Raw genomic sequence first — 15,624 nt, forward strand, 5'->3', positions numbered from 1 at the left:
ATGGAGGAAGAAGTGGCTCAGAAAACTCCAGGAGGTTCTACAGGTAGTATCCATTCAGAAATAGCTGCCCCTATCAAAGGAGGATGCTTGGCTTGGAATCACCCAACATTCTGTGATCCTTCTCTGGTGGCCATTTTGTGACTGGTCCTCACTAGGCTCCCATTACACTTCCTCCAAATTCCACAGGCTCAGCAATGTTGAGGACCTCTTCAGTCACTACTGTCCTTGATAGATCTATGGTCTGTCTCTGTATAAGGCAGTGTCATGTCAACAGGGCCAAACCAACAAGTCTGCTTTATTCTCTTCAGACTGACTGTACCCTTGGATGTTGGAAAGTTGCCTACAATGAAAATACTGGGAAGCTGAACTCCACCTTCAAACTATAGGCTCAACTACCTTGTTTTGGAAGAGTAGACTGTCCCTTTAAAAAAAAAATTAGGGAAATTTCTGGAATTAGTTCTCCTATGAAGCTAGACCAAATGTGGGATGGAGGCAAATCAGTAAGGAAACAATTAGGGTAGCCAGGTTTTACTAGCCCTGCTCCTATGCCTTTAACAGCAGCGCTGATGCACAGAAACTGAGTGAGAGGATTCTGGAATGGAGATAAACTCTGAAAAGTGTTACCTACTACATTTCTGTCTGTAAGGTTGCCTTTAAAGACAAGGGCCATTTCCACACTACTCACCTTCAGTTGGAATGCCACGGAACGTTGCAAACAAAACCCAGAAGATAGCGTTTTCTCGCATGAGTTTTGTGCAATGTCGCACAAAGCTCACGTGAGAAAATGCTATCTTCCGCATTTTTTTTCACAACGTTCTGCAGCGTTCCGTTTGAAGGCGACTAGTGTGGAAATGGACAAGAAGCAGGGCCCTTTTTTAAAAAAAGCAACCCTAATCAAGCAGGAGTTGCAAGGGGCCAGGCAGACCTGATCTGCTGATAGGCCGAGAGTTCCCCAAGTCTACATTTTTATTTATTATAAATGGGTCACATCCAGCACAAAACCTAGGGAAAATAACATTTGTCTCAAAAACCAAGTCATGCTCATCTCCCCTCTGCACCTTACAGGAAACACACCTGAAAACGATCACACATGCACACAAAGGATTTTTTTTTCTGTGTGATATCCTGGATTCAAGCTAGTTAATTAGCTTGTGCCTGAGAGAAACAGCCCATCATTCAGTGAAAGGGTTTTAACCAGATGACTCAGAGGTGTCATGCTACCTTATGTCATGCTGTGTCCTACTGCCCAGGAAACTGGAAATGTCAGTTTGCTCACAACAACAAATGGTAGCATTGTTGAAACAGAACGAAAAACAAGTTTGATACATGTGCACAGACCATTTTATTCCAGTTTGGATTCAGCTCAGTTTGCTCAAAAATAATGTGTTCAGATTTTTTAATAACATTTTAACTAACACACCTTTGGAATTTTAGTGAGATAATGTTCCCAGATAATGTAACTTATTTGTCTGCTAGTTGATTTGGAATGAAACTCTCAGAGATAATATCCCTCACTGAATGAATCATGCTTCCCAACTTTCAGTCAAATAGAAGGAAACCTCTCCGTTATCACTTGTAGCAATTAAATTACAATCGCTTGTAGCAATTAAAATTATCACTTGTAGACTCGGCTTGGGGAACCAAAAATTTCAGCAAGCGAACGGTTAGGGATTGTGCCTGAATGCTACACTTATGTAAAAGATAACTCTAGTTCTCCCTTGCGCTCTCTCTCACACTCTCTCTCTCTGTCAAACACACACAGAGGCCGTTTCCACATGTCTTACCTGCCTGCGAAACATTGCGCGAAAGATCCGGAAGACAGCGTCTTCTTGAGCGAAATCGCACCAGGAAGACGCTGTTTTTCAGGATTTTTGCACGAAATCTTCCTGGCATGATTTCACGCAAGAAGACGCTGTCTTCCAGGTCTTTCACACAATGTTCCTCAGGGAGGTAAGACATGTTGAATCGGCCAGAGACTTGCAGGGAGATTCATTACTGTGGCTTCCCACCACTGTTTGTTTTAACTACAGTTTAAGAAAACATCAGACACATACCAGATATAGTCCCCATACCCATAGAACATCGATTTGGACAAGGGAAGTTCCTGGCGATTTGGAGGTAGGAGGAGAGCCCAGCAGAGATGTGATACCATAGAGTTTACTCTCTAAAGTTGTCCTTGGCCATTTCCACATTACTCACCTTCCATCGGAATGCCACGGAACATTGCGAACAAAACCCGGAAGATAGCGTTTTCTCGTGCGAGTTTTGCACAATGTCGCACAAAACTCGCACAAGAAAACGCTATCTTCCACATTTTTTCGCAATGTTCTGTGGCGTTCCGATTGAAGGTGAGTAGTGTGAAAATGGCCATCGCTTCCAGGGGACTGATCCCTATAGTCTGAAGATCAGAAGGAGACGGGAAAAGTGAGGAGCATATGGGGGCTTTCAGCAGAGGAAAAGAGGAAATAGTGGTGGAGGAGAAAATGAGATACTGCCTGCAGATCCTTGCAGGTCTTCCACATGTTCCCTATAATTTCAAAACTAGCATAGCATATGAAGGGCTAGATTAGAACATTCCTACCTGACGTACTACTTTTTCAATGATTGTTTTAGATGAGGGAGCTTTAAAAGTATGACCCTTCACCTGTAGTTTGAAGTGGTACAGCTCAATCTGTCATTTTTCTGGCTCTGTAGAGCAGGCATTAGTTACCAGGATTCCTTGGGCAAAGAGAATGAATATTAAATCCTTGTAAAACTAGTTCTTTTCAGACAACAAGGGTGACTTCTTGGGTTGCCAGCCACTGGAGAGATGGCACAAGGACAGGGAGAAACAGTGCAGCACTGGAAACAAGACATGACTTCCAGGTATACACCGAAAGTGGTGTCATGAAGTAGTGCAATGGCATTTTAAAAAATATTTCCTCCCACTTGCCGTGTGTGTGTGCATGCACACGTGCATGCATGCACATGCACACGTGCACAACAGAAAGACATGGAACCATCATGATGAGGCTCCATCTGACTTTGTTCTAGAAAGTCATACATCAGGTGTGAGGAAACACATATCCCATGTGCACTGGACCTCAAATTGGACCAGACCCTAACCCTAACCGCCCCCCCCAGGCCATTTTGAGTCAGAAAAATGGTGCAGAAGGAAGGTGATGGCTCTTTAGAAACTGAGGTCCCAGGCTGTTTAAGGCCTATAAACTACAGCTTTTTGAATCTTGCCTGGAAACAACTCAACAACCAGTGAAGATCTTCTCACGCTAAAATTCTCTTTCTTAGTACTACATTCCAAAGTCCAGGTCAGCACTACTAAAAAAAAAAAAAAAAAGACCTGTCAGACAACATTACATGGAAGTAATAGTGGCAGATAAGTTATCTTTTTTTACCACTGTCCTTGTGGCCTGCTGAAATTCCTTCTTCCATACTAACATTAGTGATACACTAATAACATTCGATTTATATACCACCCTTCAGGACAACTTAACATCCACTCAGAGCAGTTTACAAAGTGTGTTATTATTATCCTCACAACAATCACCCTGTGAGGTGGGTGGGGCTGAGAGAGCTCTGAAGCAACAGTCCAGCCATTTTTCTATGAAGTTTGCTTCTCATCTCCCTGGTCAGGTGTCTCTCTCCAGCTTTAGGGGTCTTTAGGACCAATGAGCTGCAATTTCCCCTCCAAATACTTCCCCTCACTTTTTTCTATCCACCCCTCTTTGCAGATTCCGCCCTCCCTACTGCTAGGGTGGCAGACATTACATACTGCAAATGCTAAAATTATATATGTAGATTTACAACATTACGCAACAAACTTCTGGAAGCAACTGAGTACCATGTGGAATGGTCATAAAATTTGATAATAGTAAAAATATTCAATTTGCACCTACAAAAGGTTTATTGTACCTAGAGACTTTGCTCTCTGGAGATCTATTTTGGGCATGACAGAAAGGAAAAAGTGCCAAAGAAAAGCTATCATCCAAATACACACGTGCTTACTGCTTCTCAAGCCACATACAGGACATGTGTCTCTCCATTTCCCTAGCCTTCAAGCATGGATATAGGATTTGTTTCCTGTCTTTTCTGGCAGAGAACCCATGCCACTGAAAATCAATTTCTTTTCCTAAAGTTTGGGCTTTAAGTTATATGCATGCCTGCAACTCAAATGACGCCTGAAGCAGCAATTCTGTGGACCTTACCAAGAAGAAAACCCCATTGAACTTAACAAAGCTTGCTTTTAAATAAATTAGTTTAGGAACATGCTGTAAATTTGTATAACTAAACATGTTCATATTCTGCCCTTCTCTCTTCAGTCCCTCTCTGTTGAAATCTTAATGATAAATTCCTCGTGGAAATGGCCTGAATATTAATGGTACTATAAAACAACAAAGTACACAGACTCTTTTACTTGAACTCTGGATTTGGTTTTTCCATGTTACAGAAAGGACATTTTTTGGCATGTCTTTGAAAGCAATACATATTTACTTCCGTCTAGTATATGCAGGTGATAAAAACTGGAGACAATATGTGCTTCTCCAGGGAAATTGCTGTTCTCGCTGTGCTGAGATATTTAATAAAGATATAGACAGGGTCAGAAACTTTAGACATTGTGTCTTTCCGCAGGGTTGTTTGCCAAGCCAACAAAGAACTTATACTGTGCAAGCTGAAAGGATGCACTTTCTGGGACAACATCTATTTGCCTGTTGTAAGACAATGAAAAGAAAAACAGTTTCCCGAATTCACGTTCTGCAACTGGAAACCCCTTGCCCAAATCAGGCTCACAGGGGTTTTGCCAACTTGGTATTGAAATGGGTATGGAGGAAGTGGCAGCTAAAAAATAGGACTTGTCAACAAAGATAAGACTGGGGACACTGGCTGTCAGTCTTCACTGTCCTGAAGTAGGTTCGCCAGCCTCCAGGTGGTAGCGGGAGATCTCCCAGAATTACAACTAATCTCCAGCAACAGGTATCAGTTTCCATGGAGAAAATGGCTGCTTTCGAAGGTGGACTGTATGGATTTATTCCCCACTGAGGTTCCTCCCCTCCCCAAACCCCACCCTTCCCAGCTTCTAACCCCAAAATCTCCAGGAATGTCTCAACCCAGAGCTGGTAATCCTATCCTAAAGTGACACGCCAGCAAAAATTGTTCCAGACCACATCTTCGGTTCTGGGGTCTTCGGTGGCTAGTTGAGCCATTTTTTTCTTCCCATTTCCCAAACCGTACCCTTTCCCAATTCTCTTTTTACTCCTTGGCCCATACCTATCTCCATAACTCCCGAGGTGTTGCTGATGTCCTAGTCCTGACTTTCATTATTCTATTTTGATAATGTAATGTAAGAAAACACAACTGGAACTAGAGCTCCAAACCCCAGGAGAGGCACCAAGCAAACAGAATCACAGAAGGTCCTGGGTTAAGACTGAAGCTGGCTCTCCCCCAAATTATATTCAGGGATATGACCTTAGCAACAGGGGACAAGACACTCTTGACTTGGGAGTGAGAGTAACAAAACAATGTTGCCTTAGTTAGGTCATTAAAAATATCTGTTTTAAACCTGTAACAGGCTAGGGGGCCTGTTCTCCAGCTGCTTAGAATGTATTAGGAGATAAGCATGTACAAAAAAAAATCTTTTCCAAATATGGTATAGGAAGGAGGCAAGTAAACATGTATGGAATTCTGAGCAGTGCAAAACAGCTGAACAGAAGCTGCCTCAAACCAAGTTAGAACATGGGTCTCCCAATAGGGTTACCAACCTCCAGGTGAGGCCTGGGGATCTCCCAGAATTACGACTGATCTCAGATGACAGAGCTCAGTTCCCCTGGAGAAAATGGCTGCTTTGGAGGCTGAACTCAATGGCATTACACTCCACTGAGGTTTGTACTCTCCCCAATCCCCACTCTCCTCAGGCCCCACTTCTAAATCTCCAAGAACATCCCACCCCAGAGTTGGCAACCCTATTAGTATTGCCTGCTCTGATTTGCAGCAGCTCTTAGGTGAAGAGCTTTCATATCACCTACAAACTGATGCTTTTAACTGGCGATGGCAGGGATTGAACCTGAAATGGTTCTGCAGGTGCTCTACCATTGAGCCACCACCCCTCCCAAAGCAGAGTAGAAAAATCAGGGCAGCCTACGCAGGCCAGAGCTGCTGACCACTCGACCAATCTCCTCTTCCTTTTACAGATGTGTTTGGAAGGCTTTAACTAATAGGGCCAAGGCAGGCAAATTAGTTCCAGCTGTGTTTAATCCAACCTCAACAGTGCAGGACTGAAAGCTTGATTATTGTTAGTCCAACCAAAAGCAGCCACAGGAGAGTAAAGGAAAAGAAGAGAGGAGGAGGCATCAAGCTACAGGGAGGGGGAAGGAAGACGATATCTACTTTTGGGAGGCAAGCTGAGTGCTGTGCACGGCGCCCCAACTATCTCAGCCCAAACATGCTTGTGAGTTCCCGTCCCATTATAAGATAAGAGGAACGCACAATACCTTTGACGTTTGCTTACAGAATTCCTCTGATTTGAAATGAAACTTTTGCAGAACATGCCGTACTCGGCAGAGCAAGTCTACAAGGAGACAAAAGTATGCCAGGATTGCCCCTGCCTTCTTGGGGGCTGGGTTGTCTTCGTATTACATCGTCTCGTGGTATCAAGTGCAAGGATTTCAGCTTCAGAAAGTACTATGGGGGAGATTCCCTCTAACCGTGAACAGCATTGTCCAAAGGAATAGCTCCTGATAAACATCACCTAGCAACCAGGCTTGCTGACACACAGTAACCTTCAAGGAGCTGTGGAGAAATACAAAAGGCTTTTTGTCCAGAAGCCTTTAAGAGCACAGGTTGGAATGAGTTCCTAATTTAGATGCCAAATTGGGGTCTTAGCTCAAGTGGCTTCTGGAAGAACTGGTTTGATGTGGAAACCCACCCCGTTAACACCTGCTCGAGTGACCAGGTCTCATTCCTCGCTCGTTACCCAGGAGCAGCTCCCCCGTGTAAATGCATGGAACTAACTAATCTGGTGTAAAAAGGACATTAAGACATTAAGTGTCCATGATACTTACTGCAGCCTGAAGACCTTGAAAATCTGGTGGAGCCTAGAGATTGCCCAAACAATTCTACCCACCAAACCTCGCATTAACTCATATGAACAAACACTTTTGAGCATCTCCTTGATAAACATCAAATGTTCCATTCAACTGAGGATCATAGTCCATGCAGACATAGTATGATAATGCAAATCAAATGAACTAACTTTCTTGGGCTTGGCACTTCAGAGAAGAAAAGTGAGCTCTTATATTAGGAGTCTGCAGCCTATCGCTGTAGAGCCAAATATAGCTATCTATAAAAAGAAAATCAAATATTTTAGTAAAGATTTATTGGAGGGGCATGTGGTATTAACAGAGGTGCATCATTTGCAGGGGAAAGTGTGATAGGTGCAGGAGCTAGTGCGTGTGAGAGAGAAAATAGCACACTTACACTCAGTCAAGGTTTAGAAAAGAAATGAGAGTTCTTTATTGTGGGAACTCCATGCTCTGATAGGAAAGAAGGGAGATCGATCCCTATCTATCTATCTATCTATCTATCTATCTATCTATCTATCTATCTATCTATCTATCTATCTATCTATCTATCTATCTATCTATCTATCTATCTATCTATCTATCCTAAGAATGGCACTGGATGGTAGGATGAGTCCTGCATCCATCATGCAAAATGGTGAGGAGAGGAGAGAGGAAGATGAGGTGACATGCGGAGGAAGTCCTGAGAATAGGACTACAGTTTCTTACACCCACCCATTGGCTGCCTGGCCTCCCTGTCCAACTATCTTACTAGAAATAGCAAAAAGATGTATCAGTAAACAGAGAGGGACCATAGGCTTTACAATTATGTGCTACTGTGTACTATCTTTTGCTTTAAGTATGATCCTACGAGGTAGTTCTATGTTGTCTAATATTTCAGTCTTAGAACTGGTCATATTCTGATTGAGCACTTCTTCAGATCTATATGTTAGATTTCTGTTGATTTTAAACCTTTGCACATTTGCATTTATACACTCTATTACAGGGGCTCCCAATGTGGTGCCCATAGGCACCATTGTACCCTCTAACTCCTTTCCTAGTGCCTACCAAGTGTTTTTAGAAATTGGGAAAGGCCAGGTGGGGCTTTTGCCCATCAAGGTTTCTGAATGGCCATTCAAGATTTGATTGGCTATGCAGATTTCTAAGTATTGCTTTGGCAGAAGCTGCTTCCACAGCACAATGATCTTCATTGTGTGACTGACAGTAAGCTGTGGCAGCCATTTTGGTGGCAGCCATTTTGTAGCTGCACCCATCACACTCAGAATTCCAAATGTGCCCATAGGCTTAAAATGTCCCCTGCCTTATTACATTGTTTATTGAAATGTCCTTGAGTCTGACTGTACCAACTCATACTGTATCATCTGCCTTGAGTCTCAGAGAGAATGGCAGACTATGTGTTATGTGTTATGTGCCGTCAAGTTGCCTTCGACCTATGGCAATCCTATGAATGAGAGACCTCCAGAATATCCTATCATTAACAGACTTGCTCAGATCCTGCAAACTGGAGGACATGGCTTCTTTTTTTTTTTTAATAAATTTTTTTATTTTTCATAACTACAAAACACTACACCAGACTATCACAAGGAAAGGGGAGAGGGAAGGGACAAAGGGAGGTGGAAAAAGAAAAGGGGGGGGGAATGAACTACAAACACTAAACACTACACTTCAATGTTTCCCTTCATACTGTCATAATACAAAAATAGCTCCATAGAATAATGATGGAGTGGTTAATCATACAGAGAATAAACATTTCAAATTCTGATTAAACTTTCCTCCCCCTTCTAGGTCCCGGACGCAATTCTCTCTGTGCAACTGCTGTTGCGATGCTCTCCTCCTCCTCCCCCCCCCTCCGGCTCCTCCTTTTCTTCGTTCTTGGTGCAGCAGAGTTCTGGGTTTTTATTCTCAAAATCCTTTAGTTGATCTTCTGATAATATCTTATAGGCCTGATCTTTATATCTGAACCATATTCCTTCCGGGAATAACCATTTGTACTTTATTCCATGGTCCCTCAGAAGAGCTGCAAACTTTTTATATTTAAAACGCCGTTTCCGGACTAGAAATGGAACGTCCTTCAAAATCTTGACTTTCAAACCCATAAAGTCCAAATCCGCATTGTATGAGTTATATAGGATGGTGTCCCGAATCTTTTTAGATGAAAAGTCAATAATGATCTCACGAGGCAACTGTCGCTTTGTTGCATATTTTGAAGAAGCCCGACGGACCTCCAAAATGGCGCTTTTAACCTCTTCTTTAGTCGTCCTCGCGGGTGTCGCCAGTAGTTCCGAGACCAAATCCCACAGATCCTCATTTTCCTCCTCTTTCACGTTTTGGAGACGCAAAATTGTCTGCATTCGTTCCACCTGTAGCCCGATCAGCTGGTTCTCCACCAACTTCAGCTCCTTTTTTGTAGCCTTCACAAGTGACGCACTTTCCAGAGCAGACTTTTCTGCCCCCCCCCCCCGCTGCTGCCTTAATGGTTTTCACCTCGCTTTCAATTAAGCCCACCCTTTGATCAGTTTCGTTCAGCTTGTCAACAAAGGGTTTTATAGCTTCCACCACCGCCCTGCGCACCAACTCTTCGAGCGACTCCCCCTTCTGCAAGGTAGCCGAGATTGACTTACCGAGAGCGGGACTCTGCTTCTTTGCTGCCATTTGGGGGGGGGGGCGCCAACAAAATTCTGGAACTCAACGAAGGGGAAGAGCGAGTCTTCTTCAGATCAACCTCTCCTTCACAAACGCTTGTAGAACAGAAGGGATTCGCTTGTTTACAGGCTTCCGCCTGTTTCTTTTACTTGCCGTTTCTCGTTGCCCGGCGGCACTCGAGGCGCCGTGCACATCTGCCGGCCTCCATAGGGACAAACGGGCAATTCCCCCCCCCCCGCATTGATTTCGGGGAGTTCTTCCCGCCGCGTCCCGGACCCTGGCTCCCTCCCTGGGAGTCCTGGGGGCTAATCCTTGCGGATCAGCCGCCCGGTCAGGGTGCCCGGTCGTTTCCTCCCGGACCAGCCGAGAGGAGCGTCCGGCATGGCTGAGAAAACGAAACCGAATCAGGACATGGCTTCTTTTATTGAGTCAAGCCATCTCTTCTATTTCCCCCCCCCCACACACACACATACACACACACACACAAACTCACAGGATTGCCAGGTGCAGGTGGAGTTGTCAGCCTCCAGGTGGGGTCTAGAGATCTTCCATTTACAACAGATCTCCAAATGACACAGATCTATTCCCCTGGAGAAAATACAACATCATCACATCACCAGCAACATATTGTCATCACTCCCGTGTGCCTGGAAGTGACATCAGCACATTTCTGGGGGATGCTCTGCTATTTTGGCAAAAATTTATGGATCCTCTACCCCAATGGAGGAATGGTAAGCCTGACCCAACCCAGTCACAGGTGTGGCAACCCTAGCTCTAAATTAGGGTTCCATGTGCATGCTATCTAGCAGGGACCCCAGACCAGAATCTCTTTACATAACATTCTCCAAAGCTGATTGGGTTTGGCCCTTAGGTCACCTAAGAACATCTTCTAATCTGTATTATTGTACTATAACAATAAAAAGTGAAGGGTGTCTTGTACATTATAGGCCACTTTCCTAGGCCTAGAGAAAAGGTAGAAATGTATATAATTTCTTTTTCTTTTTTTTCCTAGAAAGAGTATTCTTTCCAATCAAAGCAACACAACAAAAAAAGGAAGCATGTTATTAAAAGCTCAGGTAAGTGTGTGCCACAGTGTTAGGTTGTAAGACCTGTAGCTACAGTTCATCCTTTCGCAATGTGATCAAAGACTTAGAGCCAAGCTACAAGTGATGCCTGACACAGGTTGGATACTTGTCAGCTTCCCTCAAGTTTTGATGGGAAATGTAGGCATCCTAGTCTTCCAGCTTGGCTCTCCAACTACAGTCCAATGGACTTTTCAACTGTCACTTGTCCAACATTCCACCAAGCTGCCTACATTTCCCATCAAAACTTGAGGGAAGCTGACAAGTGTCCAACCTGTGTCATTCGTCACTTGTAGCTTGGCCCTCAGTTCCCCATAATCCCCTCATTTTGACAGCTCTCTGCTGGAAAATGAGTAGTAGTTCAGACAGACAGAGCAATCTTACCTATTCAGTTGTGTGTTCAGTAGGGTTGCTGGGCCAGGCCCAGCCTGGCAATCAGCAGGAGACCTGGGGACAGGGGCATGAAGGGAGGCAGTCAGCAATAGCATGACATCATTTCCAGGGAAACCAGGAAGTGACATCACACTTCTGTAGGATTTGCCAGAAACTTTATGATAAAACTGTAGAATTTCCAGTTATTCCTAGAGAGGAGTGATGTCACTTCCAGGAAAACACGATGTCATAGGCCCAATGGCTATTATTTTATTTTATTTTTCTTCTCCCACCACTTAGAGTGGGGGCTTGGTATTCTTAGTATCTACTCAATACAGACTTCATTTTGCTCCAAACCCCACAAAAGCAAAATGCTAATATGGGTGGGGGCAGGGAGGAGTTACACAAGCATCGTGATATTCCTATTCCAATAGAAAGTCACTGCCATAATCCTTATGGCCACATGACTTTACCAGTACTCAGGGGAGGGGGACTGGGGGATGTGATGAGGATTGGGGAGAAACAAGCCTTTGTTGGTGATTATCCTATATACGCTTGGAGTTAGTCCCACAATATAATGTTACACTTACAAAGAAGGTACCATAAATTGAAATGCCCCCTTCAAGCTTTGCCTATGATAGGTTGGGAAATTCCTGGAGATTTGGGGAGGGTGGAGTTTGGGGAAGGGAGTGACCTCAGCAGGATATGATGCCATACAGTCCACCCTCCAGCCCAACCATTTTCTCCAGGGGACTGACCTCTGTCATCCGGAGATCAATTGTGATTAGATATCTCTGGGCTAGGGTAACCAAGTCCCCTGACCCTTCTGGTGAGAGGTACATGCTCCTGCACCCACTCAATGATGTCACTTATGGGCGATGCCATCACACAGGCACAGGAGTGCATGTGCGCTTCACGGTGGGCCAATTTGGGCTTCAAAGGGGCCCAATTCAACCCATTTGGGGCCCAAATTGGCCCGCTGCGAAGCACAGGAGCACTCTCAGGGCAGAGCAATGATGTCACTTCCAGCGACAGTGATTCCGGGCAACATCATTGCACAGGTGCAGGAGTGCATGTGCTTCACAGTGGGCCAATTTGGGTCTCAAACTTGGCCCATTTGGGGGCCAAATCACCCCCCGCAAAGCATGGGAGCTCTCTTGGGGTGATGCAATGATGTCACTCCTGGGAAGTGATGGCATACCACCCCAGTCGCATTCCTGGGAGGCCTGTTTTTGTATCTTTCCTCCCACCAGCCAGGTGAGTAAACCTACTGGTAACCCTACTCCACGCCCCTCCTAGAGGTTGGTAACTCTATCCCTGGATGCAATAGGGAACTCCAGAGAACTCCCCCACCTCCTTCCTTCCTGCCCCCAAATCCACAATGAAGGACAGGATTTGAACTACTTCTGCAACCACTGCATAACACCAGCATACCCAGGAGAGGCTATAAGCTTCAGAAACTGAACACTGACCTTGCATTCAGAGTCAGTGTGGTATAGTGCTTAAAGTGTTGGACTAGGTCCAGATTAAATGCTGTGGATTCTGGGACCTCCCTAAGACTGTTGTTGTGAAGGTACAATGCAGGAGGGAAGAATGATGTATGCCACTCAATGCTCCTCAGTGTAAGAGTGAAATAAAAATATAACAGAGAGATATCAAGGTACACACACCATGGAGCTGATAGTCGTGAGCTGGTTATGGAGTAACACCTTTTTATTGTTCTGCTTTAAGAAAAGCTAATGTACGAATTTAGCTGGCCATATCTCTGTTTCATGAACTGAGGTGGGTTGTATAAGCCTCAAAGATCTGATACTTTAAATAAGGAGTAGCAGCAAGGGGGTCCTTGCCAACTTTTAATTGCAAATCTTAGAATGTTTGGTGTGTCTCACAAGGGAGGCTCAATGACCAGAGAATCTTTGTAAGCTTTGAATTAGTTAGAAACTGAAATTTTGTTTTAAGTCTTGGTTTTCGTCTCTCCAGTACCCATCATTGGTCTTGGTCTATATGCATGTGCATAGAGTACACATTTTAAAAACTGGATCTTCGTTTTGATATTCCCTGAGCCGGCTTTCCACGACCAGCCACTTTATGGACAAGAACAGTTGAGAAGGGAAAGCCTGTTGCCCTTCAATAGACCAGAAACTTGCTTAGGGTCTCTCTTCTGCAGCAGGGGGACACTGTCATACAAATGCACATTCGGGCAGTAAAGATCTAAGGCTGTTCAGGGGCAGGCCATCAATGTCACAAGAAGTGATCCCTTCCCTGAGATGGTGCAAGTTCTGTCAAAATGCAGAGAGTCATGTTTAAAGCCTCATTGGATTGTATGCTCCTTTGCAATGTTTACAGAACTAGGAGCACACAAGAAGGACCATTGGCAACAGGGCACTTTGCACTAACAACCATAGAAATAGAAGAATGAAGGGAAGAAGAATATCACTTGTCTTTTCAGAATTCTTATAGGTAACTTGGGACACCATGTACAAAGACCTGCAGGAACAGTGACTGCCTCTGGGGCTGCAAGCAAAAGGCACTCCATATAGGTAAGTGAGGGAATGAGTTTCACCAGTGAGGAGAAACACACATCCCATTCACAATGACTACTCGTCACACACAAAAAAGGGCAAAACACTCAACTACCCCCGGCCACAGACTGTAACATACCCACCATCCACCACCTCCAACAGGGAGAAAACTTGGTACTTCTTTAACAACTGGGGTTGCCAACCTCCAGGGGGGTGTGGGCATGTCCCAAAATTACAACTGATCCATTCCCCTAGAGGAAATGGCTGCTTTGGCGAGTGGATTCTATGGCATTATAACCTGCTAATGTTTCTCCCTTTCTCAAGCCCTGCCCCCCTCAGGCTCCAGCCCAAAATCTCCTTGAATTTTCCAACACAGAGTTGACAACCCTATTAACAACCATATCTCACTCACCTGGTGATAGCAGCGTCCCTAACTGAGATTACAATTGCCTTGTGCGGAAAGAGGCCCTGCTAGCCACACATTCTCAAGCCCAGCTAAGCTCCCACCGCACACTGAGGAAGGCATAGTTTTGTTGGCGAAACCCAGACATGCCGTTTCACCTATTGCTCCAACTTGGCAAACATTTATGACTCGTTTCTCCTTGCAGGATATGAACCAGACAGTGTTCCATTGCAACTCCCTGTAGTCAGTGGGGTGAGTATAGTTGCAATGACTACATCACCTCCCCCAACAGATTACTCCCTAATACAGACTTTGAGCAAGGGAAGAGTGCAAATTGTCAAGGAAGCATGAAATATGCAGAACAGAGGAGTGTTTTAGTGATAGCATCCTTTCTCACATTTTACTTATTCAGCACACCCTAATGAGCACCAAATTACCAGACCTATTTGTCACATCTGCTACCTGTTATTCAGAACCATTCCGGCATCTCTCTTGTCTCCCTACAGGCAACCAGGCAAAAATGCAGTGAAGAAAGAATATTCTGCATGGCATGTGAGGCCTACAGCAGCAGCAGTGAACAATGTGAATCCAGCTGTGCCTCTGTAGAATTGCCACCTTTGGTTTCCTGTCTTTTTCTGAATTCACATGACAGATGATAATGTGGCCAGTGCGACACTGCCTAGCACAATGATGCAGAAATCCGGCTGCTCCTGTTGCTCCTTTCTGTCATTCTGTTTTTTGAGAGCCAGTTTGGTATAATGGTTAAGTGCGGTGGGATTCTAATCTGGAGAGCTGGATTTGATTCCCCACTCCTCCACTTGAAGCCAGCTGGGTGACCTTGAGTCAGTCACAGCTCTGTCAGAGCTCTCTCAGTCCCACCCACCTCAAAGGGTGATTGTTGTGGGGATAATAATAACATACTTTGTAAACCGCTTTGAGTAGGTGCTAAGTTGTCCTGAAGGGTGGTATATAAATCAAATGTTGTTGTTGTTGTTGTTAAATGCAGGGGCTCCATATGATGCAAAAATCTGGCAGCTCCATTACTCTATGTGTCACAACTCACTCCACAACTCAATAAAAACTGTCATTGTGTCAGCCATGTCCCTATTTTCATTATTGCTAGCAGGTAGGGAACCACATTCTTCTCATCACTCACCCCAGATGTGTTCAGGATTGGGCACATTCATGGGGAGGAGCAGGAATGGGTTCTCTACTACCAGACTGAGAATGATGGTCTATAGCTTGCCCATGATCTTAGCTGGAATGCCAGCGATGCATGGAGGTCCCAGCAGCTCAGTGCCTCCCATCAACCCCTAGAATGGCATAACCACATGTCTTCCTGTCACCTCTGTTGTGAAACTAAACTCAGAAAGAGCTGCATGAAATGGAGGAGTGGGAAGAAATTGATCAAAATAAATCCTGAGATGATAACCAGCAGATATTTGCAATCAGGGTGCTGGATACAATGAAAGGCACCTGGTTGGACAGTTACCTGAATAAGTTTAACTGGTGTATGTGCCAGACATACCTAA

General features: G+C 44.6%; 1 long non-coding RNA gene across 1 annotated transcript in view; it reads right to left on the bottom strand.

Annotated features, from left to right (window-relative positions):
* LOC129329328 (uncharacterized) overlaps nucleotides 1-6,674 on the bottom strand; it is a 29,308-nt gene extending 22,634 nt beyond the window's left edge. The window contains exon 1 of the long non-coding RNA XR_008596944.1: nucleotides 6,483-6,674. This is a non-coding gene — a long non-coding RNA (uncharacterized LOC129329328). The remainder of the gene's footprint in view (nucleotides 1-6,482) is intronic.
* Between the last annotated feature and the right edge of the window lie 8,950 nt (nucleotides 6,675-15,624).

Source organism: Eublepharis macularius, chromosome 4, assembly GCF_028583425.1.
Source record: "Eublepharis macularius isolate TG4126 chromosome 4, MPM_Emac_v1.0, whole genome shotgun sequence".
Taxonomy (NCBI): domain Eukaryota; kingdom Metazoa; phylum Chordata; class Lepidosauria; order Squamata; family Eublepharidae; genus Eublepharis; species Eublepharis macularius.